This window comes from Stegostoma tigrinum, chromosome 26 (genome assembly GCF_030684315.1).
Source record: "Stegostoma tigrinum isolate sSteTig4 chromosome 26, sSteTig4.hap1, whole genome shotgun sequence".
Classification (NCBI taxonomy): domain Eukaryota; kingdom Metazoa; phylum Chordata; class Chondrichthyes; order Orectolobiformes; family Stegostomatidae; genus Stegostoma; species Stegostoma tigrinum.
Window position 1 is genome coordinate 6,094,815 of NC_081379.1, and position 16,347 is coordinate 6,111,161.

General features: G+C 42.9%; 1 protein-coding gene across 16 annotated transcripts in view; it reads left to right on the top strand.

The window, feature by feature from the left end:
* arvcfb (ARVCF delta catenin family member b) overlaps positions 1-16,347 on the top strand; it is a 271,561-nt gene that overhangs the window by 55,572 nt on the left and 199,642 nt on the right. For 2 of the 16 annotated variants that reach the window (XM_048556415.2, XM_059654924.1), the window contains one exon: positions 3,660-3,708. The exons of the other annotated variants lie outside the window; for them this stretch is intronic. The gene's annotated coding sequence lies outside the window, so the exon portion shown is untranslated. Of the gene's footprint in view, positions 1-3,659; positions 3,709-16,347 lie in introns of those variants that run through there. 16 annotated transcript variants of the gene reach the window in all.

Below are 16,347 nucleotides of genomic sequence, written 5' to 3' on the forward strand. Positions count from 1 at the left end.
TACGTTTGAAGCAATCTTGAAGAATAAGATTTACTTTGCACTGAAAGGTCATTCTACTTGTACTGCACAGTCTAGATTCAAACCACATTCCTTAACTTTTCTGGAGAGTTAATGTTTCAAGTCCAGTGAGCCTTCGGAATTGCTTTCGGGGCATTCTGAGATTTTAGAGCAATTTCTACGTTTGTTTTTGATTTCCAATGTCTGCATTCTTTGGTTTATTTTTGTTCCTTTAACCTTTTTTTTTCTGCCTCATGATGACTTATTCCTTACCTTTTTAGAGCAGTTTGAAAAGCCATCAAAAAATACTGTGTTGCCAAGAATTTGGATGGAATGTTTAGGAAAGAGTTTCTTTGCCAGAGTGTGATGAGAATGTGATACTTGTGTCCACTTGGACTAATTGAGGAGAATTGGAACAGCACCCAGAATATTGGCGCAGGATTCAGTGATGATAATGCCTTTGAATGTGAAGGGGAGATAGAATTTCTTTCTTGATGCATTTGATGTATCTTGGCACAGTCAGTTAATTGCTTGGTTTGGTCACTATGTCAGCACAAGTTGATGGTCTGCTTAGTTTGCCTGTTTCTTACAGTAGTTTAAATAAAGTTGCATTAACTGAGATATGGGACTGGAGTTGGGGAAACCTAATCCATGTTTTGACATCTATCACAAAGATAATCTTCACGCTTCATTTTTCTGTTTTAAGACTGTGCAGGTACTTAGTTGAAATATGTAGTTTGTTACGCTTTTTAAAACCATAAGTCAGGAGCAGAATTTAGGCTATTTGGCCCCTTGAGTCTGCTGCACCTTTCAATCACGGGTGATAACTTCCTCAGCCCCATTCTCTTGCTTTCTCCCTGTAACCCTTGATCTCCTTGATAATCAAGGACCTACCTATCTCAGTCTTAAATGGACTCAATGACCTGCCCTCCACAGCCTTCTGTGGCAGTGAATTCCATGAATTCACCACTCTGGCTGAAGAGGTTTCTCCTTATCTCTGTTCTAAAAGATCTTCCCTTTACTCTGAAGCAGTGCCCTTGGGTCCTAGTGTCTCCTACCAATGGAAGCATCTTCCCAATGTCCGCTTTGTCCAGGCCATTCAGTATTTTGAAAGTTTCAGTTAGATCCCCCTTTATCCCATAAATTCCACTGAATATAGTCCGAGTCCTCAAACATTCCTCATGTTAAGCTTTTCGTTTGCGGGGCCTACGACCATTCCTGTGAACCTCGTCTGAACCCTCTCCAGGGCCAGCAAATTCTTCCTGAGCTATGGGCCCAAAACTGCACACAATACTCCAAATGTGGCCTGACCAGAGCCTTATAAAGCCTCAGGAATATGTCCCTGCTTTCATATTCAAGTCCTCTCAAAATAGATGTCGTTATTGCATTTGCCTTCCTATTTATCATTGTTCCAGCTTCGTCATGCGCCATAGGAGTAAGTTGAGTTTATTATAAGAGGTTATGTGAAACCTCTTTCAGGTGATCAGCTTTGTTTCTCTTCTGGGCATATCTTTTACTGCTTTTGAAGTGATCGTTTTAATGTTTTGCCTTGGTAACAAGAACCCTGGTCCCCATCTGGAAAACTTTGCTTTTGGTGATCCTTTTCTGTACTGCCCGATATCTAAGCTCACTCTGAAATGAGAGTTCCACAGAATTGAGAAGATGAGGCTTTGCTTTCTGTAGGACTCATGTATAATGAAGATTGTAAGTATGGCATTTTGTAACTGTTACTTTCCCATGTTTTCTTTGCCTTCTCCCATTTCAGTGTTGCAATGCAGAGTCAATACAAAGAATACGTGGACAAATTTCCACTAACAGTGACCAGTTGTTACTGCAACTAGCAACTCCTTCCAGCTAAGCAACCTTCTTAATATCATCAAACTCTCACCACATCGTGGACAGATCTTCTGTGTTAATGGATGCTAACTGTGATATGTCTCATAGTCTCTGTTATTCTTACCTGGTAATCTTTGAGTTAAAGTTTTGCATACGTGCTCAACTCAGATGAAAGGTTAAACATCTGTCAGGGATGGGAAAAGACTGTGGACCAACAGCACAATTTGCAAGGCCAAAAGATCAGATGACAGGTGGAAAGTTATTTTTCTTTCAGCCCTTTCAAATTTTGCAATGGTGGCATGCTTCTTCCTGAAGGGTGACAGTCATACTACTTTTCAGTAATTGGTTGGGTGAACTTGCTTTGTGCATGAATTCTTTCATTAGGCTTATTTGACTGTTGATTCTGCACCTTTGAAAAGATCAAAAAAGAGAGGAGGGATGCATGCTTTCTTTTTGAAGGCTGTAGATATTTCTTCACTGCTACTGTTAGCACTTAAGGCTTTTTAACATTTACAGCGCAATCAATTGGGCTATTGTCAGGCAGAAACCCAATTCTGTAGTTTCTTGGTGCTGCTAGGTTTCGAATGATCCCTCCTAATTTTTCGAAGCAGTATCGGTGCAACAAGGTATGGAGTTCCTAATTTTTAAAGTTGCAAAGCTCTCCTGATAGTTCAGTTAGAGCAATCCAACTTCCTTCGCTGCGTATAGTTCCAAAATTTAGCAATATTTTGTCTCTTTGAATTCTCAGCTCACAAATGTTCTTTGTTGATGCAGGCTGTAATGGATCAAACTCGGGCTGTTGCTGTCACGAGTGATATCATTTTCTAAATGATACAAATGGTCAGTTATAATCTCTCTCGTAATTTTAATTAGTCAGGTTTTAATTCCCCTGGTTATCATTTAACTGTCTAATTTAAAAACACTACTTTAATGGGGCACAAGTAATGTTTTGCACTAGAGTTGTCCAGTCTGACAAGCGAACTGTTGGCTTGGTCCTTGCAAATGTTTATTTTGCATTAGATGAACTCACATTGAGACTTTCAAAAATGCTTTGTACGATGAAACAGCAGTTTATGAAAGTGAAGTCAAGCATCAGCCAGTCAGTTAATTGATTTCCATGAAGAGTGAAAACAGACCTTTATCTCCTGGTGCCCTGGTCTCTGTCAACATCTGAATCAGTTTATTTGATGCTGCGTCTAATTGTGGGAACTTCCTGTACACACATCATTTGCCACTTTGGAAGACATATGCCTTCCTCTCCAGTCCTGAATGGCCTACTCTGTATTCTTGGATACTGACGCCTGGTTCTGGACTCTTTGGTTATTTGGGAGCATTGTTCCTGCATTTACCTAGTCTAGTCCTGTCAGTATTTTTGAGATTCTGATGCTCTGCCCGAACTTGCTCTGTGGCTGCACTGAATACCTCTGGATAGTCACTTTCCACTCCTGTTCACCCTGTAGCCGTGATCCCAACAATATCATATCTATTAATATCCACTTTAGTTGTCTTTACTACTCCATGGGGCTACCACCTGCATTTTTCTAGAGCAGTCTGTTAATGCCGTTCCCAAATATTCCAGCATGCTAGATTTGTACTGTAAACCTCAATTTTATTAATTCTCAGTCAGTGAACAGATTAATGACTCTGTCCCTTAACAGTTTATTCTACAAAAACAAACTGTTACCCTGGAATTGGAAGCAATTAGCCAGGCCTGGGAAAAGGAGTTGAAGCTGTTGATAACTATCTGCTTTATGCCACAAGGACAAACGGTTGGCCTCCAGAAGAATTTAAGCAATTAATCACAAGGAAATTGTGTCCTCCAACAGATGGTCAATGCCAAATTTGACAAGGAACAGGGAAGCTACTTATGATAAGGTGAGCTATAGATTTGCAACATTGATCCTTTTTAGATTTTTTTCATCCACAATGTCACATCTGTAAACTTGAATTCTTTGTACTTTGTGTCCTTCAAGTTCAAGATTCTCCTGTAGCAAAACTCTGAGAACAACACTGAATAAGAATTCAGCCCTGGACACATTCAGAGCCACCATTCCAAACAACGGCATTTAACTTCCATTAATTGAGTAATAACCCAGTTGAGTTGTGAGGCTTAAAGGGTCACACAGCTAAATTGAGTATTTTCATTACTACATGCAGTGAAGTTCAAATAAATATATGTCCATATTTGCTGCCTGAGAGATTTTCTAAATAGGGTGCCAAACTAAAGGTGGCTTGTGCTAATGTACCCACAACATAGAGGCCTATAAATGATTAACTTCTTTTCTCACCTTGTTTCATAATAGAAATGTATTTTCCCTGATCTCAACTGGGCTTTCACTTCTTTTCGTATAATTGAGTTTGGGAACTTGGTTTAAACAGAACAGCTGTATTAGCTGTGGTCAAGTACTGAAGTGTCAAATAATTTTCTGTGTCGCTGTTTAACTAGCGTAGTGGGAAGTCAGTAGAGATTTGCTTTTGTTCGGTGGGTTATGTGGAAGCTCCCTAGCTCGGTACTACTGAATGAAACTTTTGTCTAATTGAAACGGCAACATCATTATCATAAACTTTTTTCAGTGTTTAATACAATAAAAGCAAGTCTTGAAGTTCAATAACCTATGATTTTGGTATAGATCTGTACCAACCTTTTCCAATGTCACCTTGTTTAAACACTGAAATCCAAGATCATGTTTCACATAAGCCCAGACATCAGCAAGACCAAGTTTTAATTGAATTTAAATTCGTAAATTGGCATAAGGATAAAATTATGTAAGCATGGAACTTATTTTTTTTATCGCAATGTAAAACTGTTCATGGTCCATGTCTACATGTTGCATTGAAGCTGTCTGTATTCCCTAGTGACAAAATTGTGAAATCCTTCTCTGCTCACACTATTTTGTCCACCACAAATGTTCTGCAGCTGCATTCCTTTTTTGTCACCAGGCCAGGTAGAGGGAGGGAGCACTTGCAACAGAAGCAGAAACACGAGACGAGACGAGACGAGACACATGGTGTCATAGTTTTCCAGCCTGGCCGCCCAGTTTTGCAATGTACACAATCAGTCCGAGTTAGCGCAAGCAGAGGCAGTGACATCTGTGTCAACACAGACGCATTCTAGGCCTCAGACACGTTCTGAGGAAAGGTCACCGGACCCAAAACATTAGCTCTGTTTTCTCCTCCGCAGATGCTGCCAGACCTGCTGAGCTTTTCCAGCAACTTTGTTATTGTTCCAGACACGTTCTAGGCCTGCTTGGCAATCATTGCTAAAGTACCTTGTTGAAGTTGAGGACCAGTTTTGTTTCGTAATCTGACCTTTGTCTCACAGCAAGCAAGTTGTTAGTTCAGGAATATTTAACCAGAGTGTCCCTCACACAGTCACCATTGTTGGAGAAACCTATGACTTGATTGGGGGTGCCGACCAGTTTGGAATTTGTAACCTGGTGTTTGTCCTGATATGTTAGGAGTTAGCGTTATAGGTGATGGGAATATATTGTTTGTATCTTGTAGGATAAAAGCTTGTCAAATATTATTGATGAACTTTATTGAAGGTGGTTCACAAATGGATAAAAGATTAGCCTAATTGGAACTATGCAGCAGTAATCATCTTGATTTTTAATAAATTTGAAATAACTCCAACTCTCTTGAATGATTAAGTATTGTGTTCCTTTAATTTTTCTTCACAGTTTAGAAACCTGCGTGTGAAATGTAACACATCACCATTGCAGGATAATAAAATGTGAATCTGGATGAACACAGCAGGCCCAGCAGCATATCAGGAGCACAAAAGCTGATGTTTTGGGCCTAGATCCACATCACCGTTGCATATGTTTTCTATTGGAATTTAAGAAGTAGTTCGTTCTTGATTCCTAGCTTGACAAATTGAGCCAGAATTTAGAAGTGTACAAGTTACTGTGTACAAGTTTCTCAATATTTTGGCCTTCAGGAAGAGAAATACTCTTGTTTCATGCTTTCTTTAACTTGCCTCATCTCCTGTGTGTGTGTGTGAGAGAGAGTGTGTGTGTGTGTGAGAGAGAGAGTGTGTGTGTGAGAGAGAGAGTGTGTGTGTGAGAGAGAGAGTGTGTGTGTGAGAGAGAGAGTGTGTGTGTGAGAGAGAGAGAGAGTGTGTGTGTGAGAGAGAGAGAGAGTGTGTGTGTGTGTGAGAGAGAGAGAGTGTGTGTGTGTGTGAGAGAGAGAGAGTGTGTGTGTGTGTGAGAGAGAGAGAGTGTGTGTGTGTGTGAGAGAGAGAGAGTGTGTGTGTGTGTGAGAGAGAGAGAGTGTGTGTGTGTGTGAGAGAGAGAGTGTGTGTGTGTGTGTGAGAGAGAGAGTGTGTGTGTGTGTGTGAGAGAGAGAGTGTGTGTGTGTGTGTGTGAGAGAGAGAGAACTGGAGAATCTGAGATAACAAGGAGTGGAGCTGGATGAACACAGCAGGCCAAGCAGCATCAGAGGAACAGGAAAGCTGACGTTTTGGGCCAAGACTCCTCTTCAGAAATGGGGGAGGGGAAGGGGTTCTGAAATACATGATTCAAAGCAGTTCAGCACCACTACCTCCAGGACAATTACAAATTAGTATTAAGAAAGTTGATAGTCAACAGAATTCAAGAACAATTAAGTGTTTTGAGTATCCATCAAACAGCTAAATCTTACAGGTTTTAGCATTCATTCTTTTGGCAAATGCAGCATTTGTTGCCTGTCCCTAATTACCCTTGAACCAATACAGGTCACAGGTACATCAGATCAGATAAAGATGATCGATCTATTTCTCAAAAGGACACCCATGAACAGCTTGTGGTATTGAATGTCTGCTGAGTTTCAGAATTGGTAATTGAATTGGAATTCCTCCAGCTGCCATTGCGGGAATGGAGCTCGTATCCCTTGAGATTTGGCTTGGGCCTCTGGGTTAATAGTCCAGTGAAATAAGCATTTTGGTTTTTGGTGAGACCAGGCCAAGAAACCAGATGTGTTGTGCCGAATAAGGTAAAACTAAAATTGTTATGGAAAAATGCAAGATTTAAAATAAACAATGCATTTATCAAGACTGAGATAACACGGTGTGAAGCTGCAAAGTTGCCACCCAGGTTGACAGGGCTGTTTAAGGAGGCACAGTGTTTTAGCTTTTATTAATAGAGGGATCGAGTTCCGGAACCAAGACGTTATGCTGCAGCTGTACAAAACTCTGGTGCGGCGCACTTGGAGTATTGCGTACAGTTCTGGTCACCGCATTATAGGAAGGATGTGGAAGCTTTGGAAAGGGTGCAGAGGAGATTTACTAGGATGTTGCCTGGTATGGAGGTAAGGTCTTACGAGGAAAGGCTGAGGGACTTGAGGCTGTTTTCATTCAAGAAAAGGAGGTTGAGAGGTGACTTAGTAGAAACATATAAAATAATCAGAGGGTTAGATATGGTTGATAGGGAGAGCCTTTTTCAGAGGATGGTGACGGCGAGCACGAGGGGGCATAGCTTTAAATTGAGGGGTGAAAGATATAGGACAGATGTCAGAGGTAGTTTCTTTACTTGGAGAGTAGTAAGGGAATGGAACACTTTGCCTGCAGCAGTAATAGATTCGCCAACTTGAGGTACATTTTAAGTCGTCATTGGTCAAGCATATGGACATACATGGAATAGTGTAGGTTAGATGGGCTTGAGATCGGTATGACAGGTCGGCACAACATCGGGGGCCGAAGGGCCTGTACCGTACTGTGCTGTAATGTTCTATGTTCTATAACACAGCAGGCCAAGCAGCATCAGAGGAGCAGGAAAGTTTGACGTTTTGGGTTGGGATCCTTCTTGAGAAAATCCGACCCAAAACATCAAACTTTCCAGCTCCTCTGCTTGGCCTGTTGTGTTCATCCAGCTTCAAACCGTGTTATCTCAGATTCTCCAGCATTGGCAGTTCCTACTGTCTCCAACATTTATCAAGACTAATGTGTTATGTTTCCTGGTTACGTTTGAAGAAGTCACCATTAGCCCTAATGGACCACAGTTGTTTGGTTTTTAGAGAAAGATGACTGGTGCACGGCTTAACCCGAGGGTCACCATGCCTCAGATGAGGGGAGAGCTTGAGAAGGAGACTCCTTCATGGTAACGTCAGCCAGTGCTGGAATTGAACCCATGCTGTTGGCATTACTGTGCAGTACAAACCACCTGTCAAACCATTTGAGTTAACAAGAAGTAATGCTTTGCAAAGCATATTTTGCAAGGACTGGACATTCTTATGAGGCTAATCAACTGGTTTACAGGCAGGCAAACAACCTTTTAAAGGATTGGCTTCCAAATCAATAATGGGTAGTTATGTGAGATACGTGCCTAGGTCAAGCAGAAATAACAAGGCTATAACGAGCTGTATATTTTCCTTTTTGGGGTGTTTATGTAGCAATAGCATTTTAATGAGGTGTTGTAAATTTCATAGTTCATGGGACCACTAAATTCCTTTGAGCAAATACAACCCTGCATGACTAACATTACAAAATGTTTGCTTAGAAATTTACCTTGTCTATCTACTTCTGCTTACAGTAAGGGAAATAGTACAATTTATGGGAATGAGTATTTTGACTTTGGTTTATGGGTAAGTCACTGTCTTTTTCTTTCGAGGATATCCTAGAATCTTAGAATAAGAGGAGGCCCTTTAGCCTATCGAGTCTGAACTACCCAAAATCTCCACTACCTACACCTGTCTGATTTTACTGCACTAGCCCTTAGTCTTGAATGTTACAGCACTTCGTGTACTCATCCAAGTACTCTTTCAAGGTTGGGGTTTCCCACCCCAACTATGGTCCCAGGCAGTGCATTGAAGATCCCATCACTCTGGGTGAAAATGCTTTCCTGAAGTCTGCTCTAAGTCTTCTGCCTTTCTCTTCAAAATTATGCCTGCCTTGTTATTTCCCCTTCAACTAAGGGGAACAGCTGGTTTCTGTTCACCTGCCTGTGCCCCTCCTAACTGTAGACACTTCTGTCAGGCTGTCCCTTCAACCTTCTCTAATTCAAGGAAAACAACCTGAGCTTATCCAGTGTCTGTTCATGGCTGAAATGCTCCATCCCAGTAACTTCCTGATGAATCCCCTTTGCATCCCCTCCAGTACAATCCCTTTGTTCCTGTAATATGGTGACCATTGCTGTATGCAGTACCTCAGCAGTGGCCTAGCCAAACTTCTGTAGGATTCTAGCATGTCCTTGTAGAGACAAAGTCCCACCTCCACCCTGAGAATACCCTCCATGTTGTGTGGCATTATCACTGTGCTAAATGGAGTGAACTTTGAACAGCAGTCCATGTTCAAATGAATCCGGGTTTGGACAACAGCTAGGCTTGGGCTGACACGTGGCAAGTAACATTGCCTGGCATTTGTACAGTTACAATGTCTATCCCCAATAAGAGACAATCTAACCACCATCCCTTGACATGTAATGGTGTTACATTACTGAATCCCCACTATCATCATCCTGGGGGTTACTATTGACCAGAAACTCAACTGGACTTGTTATATAAATACAGCAGCTACAAGAGCAGGTCAGAGGCTTGTAACTCACCTCCAGACTTTGCAAAGCTTGCCCATCATTTCCACAGCTCAAGTCAGGAGAGAGATGGAATGAATACTCCTTCAGTGGCCTGCATGAGTGTAGCCCCAAAAACTCGAAGCTTGATACCATCCAGGGCAAAGAAGCCAACTTGAATGATGCTGTATCTAGAAGCATCCACTCCTTCCACCACTGACATTCAGTAGTAGCACTGCGTACCATTATAAGATGCCTGTGGAAATTCACTGAAGATCTTCAGGCAGCACCTTCCAAACCCACGATCCCTTCCATTTGGAAGGACAAGGGCAGCAGATACTTGGGAAGGCCACCCCCTGCAAGTTCCCCTCCAAGCAACTAGCCATTCTGACTTGGAAATGTATGGCCATTCCTTCACTGTCGCTGTGTCAACATCCTGGAACTCCCTCCCTAATGGCATTGTGGATCAACCTACAGCAGTTAGACTGCAGTGGTTCAAGAAGGCAACTCACTACCACCTTCTCAAATGGTGACTAGGGATGGACAATCCCAGCTAGCCACGCCCATCCCACCAATGACTTAAGGTACAGCATCGAATACATTTCTACTTATGAATGAAATTTGCGCTGTTGACCAGGGAAATTGCAACAAGTACTTATTGCCAAGGGTACCATATTTAACACTTCAAAAATATTAGTTACATGCCCAAAAGTGAAGGCAGGGCTCATGCAGTGTTTTCAGTCTGTCATCCAGGATAGTTTATTTGGGGGTGGGGTGTCCAGAATGTTCAACCACAGTCTACAGACTCATTTGCCTTGTGTTAATTTTGGTGTTAAAAGAAAGTTGTACAAGTATGGTATATTATGTTAAAATTTGGTCTGTTAGAAATGTGCAGTCTCGTGGCCTAGTTTCTATTAAGTTCCCTTGATCTGTCATCTTTGCCCATTTGAAAAATTAAAGTTTTTGTCTTGACCTGATTGTAACATAAATTTGGCAGTCTGGGATTATAAAAGGTAGAATTGATCTTGTGAAGTAGAAGTATGGTTTGAGCTGTTGGGGAAATAGCTGTTGACTTGATATGTTTGTATGCAAAAGTAGAAACATAGAAGCAAAGGTGTGTCATCTGCCTCATTGAATCTGCTCAGCCATTCAGTATCTTGGTTGATCTTCTATCTCATTGTCATTGTCATTCTCCATGTGCTGTGCCATAACTTTTGACTGCTTTTGTATCTGGAGATAAATTACTTTTTGTTTATAAACCTGTTCAGTGAATTGACCTCCACTGCCGTCTCCACTGGTTTGTCACTTGAGTGAAGAAATACCTTCTTATCTTAGTTCACAGCCGCACTTGTATTGGAAGCTATATTATAAAACAAGTTCTAGTTTTTATCAGGTGGGAGCATGTGCCCTCACACCTGTTTCAACTCTATAAAATAGGTGCCTGCCATTTGCTGGTTCACAGTTTTAATGGTATTAGAAGGTAAATGAGGGAAAACTGTTCCTTCACACTTGAATTTTTAAAATTTTGAAATGGCCTGGAATGCGTTTAGCAACAGAGCATACAAAGTACTAGAATTTCATGATTCCTTGTGAAAAGAATTTCAGACTTTTTTTGTCTTCAGCCACTAATCTGCCTGAAAGATTGAAAAAAAAACTTTTTTTCTACCCTGGCTTTTAAATAACTAACTTTTACTGTGAATTTTATCAGCTTGAAACTCTGTTACTTGCTTTAAATGTGATCTGTGGTTTGGCTTGATTGATTTAGATTAACGCAAAATTTAAAGCTTTTATTATTAAAGAGATGAAAATTATTCCAATGAGTCAATGATTTATTGTCACGTACTGAAATATAATGAAAGCTTTGTTAACAAGTGTTACAGGCAGATTACAGTAACCAAAGGATGTCCAGATCAAAAAGACTTAGAAGCATACATGTTACATTCCTCAGGGCTTGTGCTTGGCAAGATCAGCATTTTTCGAGGCTAGAGAGTCCATTCATTAGTCTGCAAATGGTTGGGAAGAAGCTGTTCTTGAACCTGCTTGCGTGTGTGTGTGTTAAAGCTTCTATATCTCCTGCCTAGTGGAAGAGGTTGTAGGCAAGCATTTCCTGGGTCTTTGACGCTGGCACCTTTTCTGTGGCAGCAAGCTGTGTAATTGGATGGAAGGTTGGGTTCTTTGGTGGTCTGGGCTGTGCACACCATCTTTTGTAGTTTCATATGGTGCTGGGCAGAGCAGTTGCCATACCAGGCCATTATGCATCCAGACAGTATACTTTCAGTGGTGCATCTATAGCGGTTGGTGAGGGTCCTTATGGACTGGCTGAATTTTCTGAGCTGCCTGAGGAAGAGGAGGTGTTGTTGTGCCTTCTTGACTGTCGCATCTACGTGGCAAGTCCAGGACATGATGTTGGTTGTCGTCATTCCGAGGAACTTGATGCGCTCTACCCTCTCAACTTCAGTTCTGTTGATGTAGATGGGGCTGTGCTCTCCTCCATTCAAACTGAAGTCAGTGATCAGTTCTTTAGTTTTGCTGTTTACTATGGATGTGCAATCCATGTCCATTCCCACCAGGAGGTTCTTAGGACTCTGCCTCTTCCTGAAGCAAAGACCTGAACTGTCCCCACCCACCACCACCCTCCTTCTCTTGGCCAACCTCATCCTCAGCATCTCTTTTAACTCCTCCCATTTTCTTCAGGCCACGGGTAGCCATGGGTACCTGCATGGGTCACAATTATACCTGTGTCTTTGTGGGGTAAATGGAACATTGCCTGTTCCAGTTCTATTTTGACATCAGCCCAACTTCCTCCAGTTTATCAGTGATATCGGTGGTGCTTCCTGCTCTTATCTGGAGTTGGAAAACTTCATCAATTTCGTTTCCAATTTTTACCCTGCCCTCACTTTCACCTGGTTTATTTCTGACCTGTCCTTTCCCTTCCTTGACATCTGTTCGCATTTCTGGGGATGGACTGGACACCAATATCTGTTAGAAACCCTGACTCCCACAGCCGCCTGGACTACACATACTCACACCCTGCTTCCTGTAAAGACTCTATCCCATTCTCTCAGTTCCTCTGTATCCATCACGTTATATGTTCAGACGAGGCCAACTTTGACAAGGGAGTCTCATTTTTCCTGAATGGAGGATTCCTTAGGTCCATTGTCGATGGGCCCCTAAACCTGGACCGACCCAGCTCCTGCAATTTTGCCCTTACCCCTTCTCGTCCCTCCTGCAGCAGGGATAGGGTTCCCCTTGACCTTACCTACGATCTCACCAATGCCCACATCCACAAGATCATCAGACGTCATTGCTGCCACTACCAGAGACACATTATGCTCTGCTTTCTGCAGAGGTAACTCCCTTTGCAACACTCCACCTGCACTTCACACAATCTAGTCTACTGCATTTGCTGCTGACAATGAGGCCTCCTCTATATTGGAGAACCGAAGCATAGTCTGGATGACCACTTTGCAGAGCATCCACGTTCTACTTGCAAGAAAGACCCTAAACGACCCGTTGTCTGCCACTTTAATGCACTACCCTGTTCCCTGGCTAGCATGTCTGTTTCTGGCTTGCTGCAGTGCTCTAATGAAACTCAACACAAGCTGGAAGAACAGCAAGATAATAAAATGTGAGGCTGGATGAACACAGCAGGCCAAGCAGCATCTCAGGAGCACAAAAGCTGACGTTTCGGGCCTAGAAACGTCAGCTTTTGTGCTCCTGAGATGCTGCTTGGCCTGCTGTGTTCATCCAGCCTCACATTTTATTATCTTGGAATTCTCCAGCATCTGCAGTTCCCATTATCTCTGGAAGAACAGCACCTCATTTTCCACTTGGGGACCCTACAGCCCTCCAGACTCAATAGAGTTTAATAATTACATGGCCAAACTTTCCCATGTCCCAACTCCCTTCCATTTACACCAGGTCTTGTTACCATGCAATAACTGTCACACACTACCTGTTGTTAGTCACTAACTGTCCCTGTTAACAACTAATCACCCACCCAGCTAAATGTTATCAACTCCTGTTTCTATCCAACTGCTCTTCTGTCTCTTTGGGGTCTATCCAATTGTTTACCTTCTTACCCCATCCCCCTCCCTATATTCTGTATATAAACTGACATTTTCCCAGGTATCATCAGTTCTGAGGAAGGGTTACCAGACATGAAATGTTAACCCTGATTTTTGTCTTCTTCACAGATGCTGCCAGACCTGCTGAACTTCCAGTAACTTGTGTTTTTGTTCCTAGTTTACTGCATCCGCAGTGCTTTCAGTTTTTCTTCAGTTTTGCTGGTTGTTGAGAGAGGTTGTTTTCCTTGCAACATGTCACCAAGCCGCCCCCTCTCCCTTCTGTACTTGACTCGTTGTTAGATATCCATCCCACTGCAGTGGTGTTGTTGGTGAACTTGTAACTGGCGTTCATTCGGAATTTGGTAACATAGGTATAAAGTGAGCATGACAGGAGGCTGAGGACACATCCTTGGGAGGGCTCCAGTGTTGAGCGTTATTGTGAAAGAAGTGCAGTTGGCTATACTCGCTGCTGTCTGTGGATCAGAAAGCTGAGGATCTGGTTGCAGAGAGCGGAGCCAAGATCAAGGTCAGGCAGTTTTGAGATTAGTCTGGAAGGGATAATGGTGTTGAAGGTGGAGCTGTAGTCAATGAGCAGGAGTCTGACGTAGGTGTTTTCGTTGTCCAGATGTTTGAGGGGTGAGTGCAGAGCTAGGAATATAGCATCCTCTGTGGACCTGTTAGATTGGTACACAGACTGTAGGGTATCGAGGCAGGTTGGGAGGCTGGAGTTGATGTGGGCCATGACCAGCCTCTCGAAACACTTCATGATTATGGAGGTCAGAGCCACTGGATGGTAGTCATTTGAGGCACAGTGCATGTCCTTTCTTAGGTGTGGGGATGATGGTGGCCTTCTTTCGAAGCAGGTGGAGTTTGGCTTGTAAGAGGGAGATGCTGAAGATGCCTGTGAATACCCCCTTCAGTTGGTCCGCACAGGACCTGAGTCCTCGGCGGGGGACACTGGGCCCGTTGCTTTCCTTGGGTTGACTCCCAAGAAGATTTGACCGCTGAAGCGGTGACGGAGGGAATGGCGTGTCGGGCACTGCCAAGGCAGGCGTTGCTGTGTTAAACTGAACATAGAAAGTGTTCAGTGCATCAGTGAGGGATGTGTCTCTGTCCACTATCTTGCACTGCTTCATTTTATACCCTATAATGTTGTTTAGGCTTGGCCATAGGCAATGGAAGTCTGTCTGGTCGTTTTGGCCTCTAACTTGGTCTGGTACTGCCTCTTGGCATCCGTGATAGCTTTGCAGAGATCCTATCAGGACTTCCTGTGTTGATCCAGGTCACCCCACTTGAATGCTGCACATCTGGCCTTCAGGAGGGAAGGATTCAAATTGACTTCTTTAGCAGTTGCGTGGAGGACTGCATTCCAATGAAGTCTGACTAGCAGTCTAGTTTTCTGGTGAATACTTGAAACTCTTGAACAATGGTCCGGTCCACTGATTGCAGAAGTCTTGGAAACTGTCTTCTACTGCCTCCAAACACTAAAGCTGTGAACTGCACCATGTACTCGGATATGGTTTCACCAGAGACCACCCATTTTGGTTGAAGCATAGCTCTTGTTTTTGATTAGAATTGGCTGATTTGGTTTTATGATCAGATTGAAGTGTTCAATTTGTTGACCCTAGCCATTTGAAACCATAAAATTTAATGCAGAATTCTAACAAGACGTCACAAAAATGTATCAGAGATAATGGGAACTGCAGATGCTGGAGATCCCTCAACCAGCCCAGTTCATCCCCTCCCCCCACTGCACCACTCAACCAGCCCAGCTCTTCCCCCCCCCACCCACTGCATCCCAAAACCAGTCCAACCTGTCTCTGCCTCCCTAACCGGTTCTTCCTCTCACCCATCCCTTCCTCCCACCCCAAGCCGCACCCCCAGCTACCTACTAACCTCATCCCACCTCCTTGACCTGTCCGTCTTCCCTGGACTGACCTATCCCCTCCCTACCTCCCCACCTACACCCTCTCCACCTATCTTCTTTACTCTCCATCTTCGGTCCGCCTCCCCCTCTCTCCCTATTTATTCCAGTTCCCTCCCCCCATCCCCCTCTCTGATGAAGGGTCTAGGCCCGAAACGTCAGCTTTTGTGCTCCTGAGATGCTGCTTGGCCTGCTGTGTTCATCCAGCCTCACATTTTATTATCACAAAAATGTATGCTTGGTTGAAAGAGCTGTATTACAGACATTTTTGTTGCTTGATAATTATGTCAGTTGTGAGTTTAGTTGGTAGCACTGTGTAGCCTCTGAATAACAGCTCAAGGATTGCACAATCGGTAGTGATATCTTTCGGGTAACCTGCTTGCTCAGATGGGTGTAAAAGATCCAAAGGCACTCCGTGAAAGATAGAGGGAGATATTTCTACTTCATAGTCAATATTTATCTTTCAAGCAACATTGCCATAAAACAGACTATCTGTTAGATTAGAGATAGTAAGAACCGCAGATGCTGGAGTCAGAGATAAGTGTGGAACACCGCAGGCCAAGCAGCATCAGAGGAGCAGGAAAGTTGACGTTTTGGGTCAGTATCTTTCTTTAGAAAAGTGTTAGATTGCTGTTTGTGGGACTTCAAAAAGCACAAATGACTACTGCATTTCCTCTATTAAAACAGTGACTACTTAAAAAAAACTTAATCGGCTGTGAAATGCTTTGAGCCATCTGGTGGCTGTGAAGTCAGTCCTTTCAAAGAGAAGTAACTTGGAATAATGAGAGATGACTTCTCACATGCCTTCTAGGTGGAAATTCACTTCAGTACAAGGCACAAATTACAGTCATACAGCACAGAAATGGACCCTTCAGTCCAACTTGTCTATTGGTCAGACGTTCGAATTTTACGTAATCCCATTTGCCTGCTTTGGGCCCATATCCTTTAAAACCTTACTATTCATACACCTATCTGGATGCCTTTTTAAATGTTGTAATTGTACCTACCTCTTCCAAGTCCCCCCTCTCACTCTCATTCCATA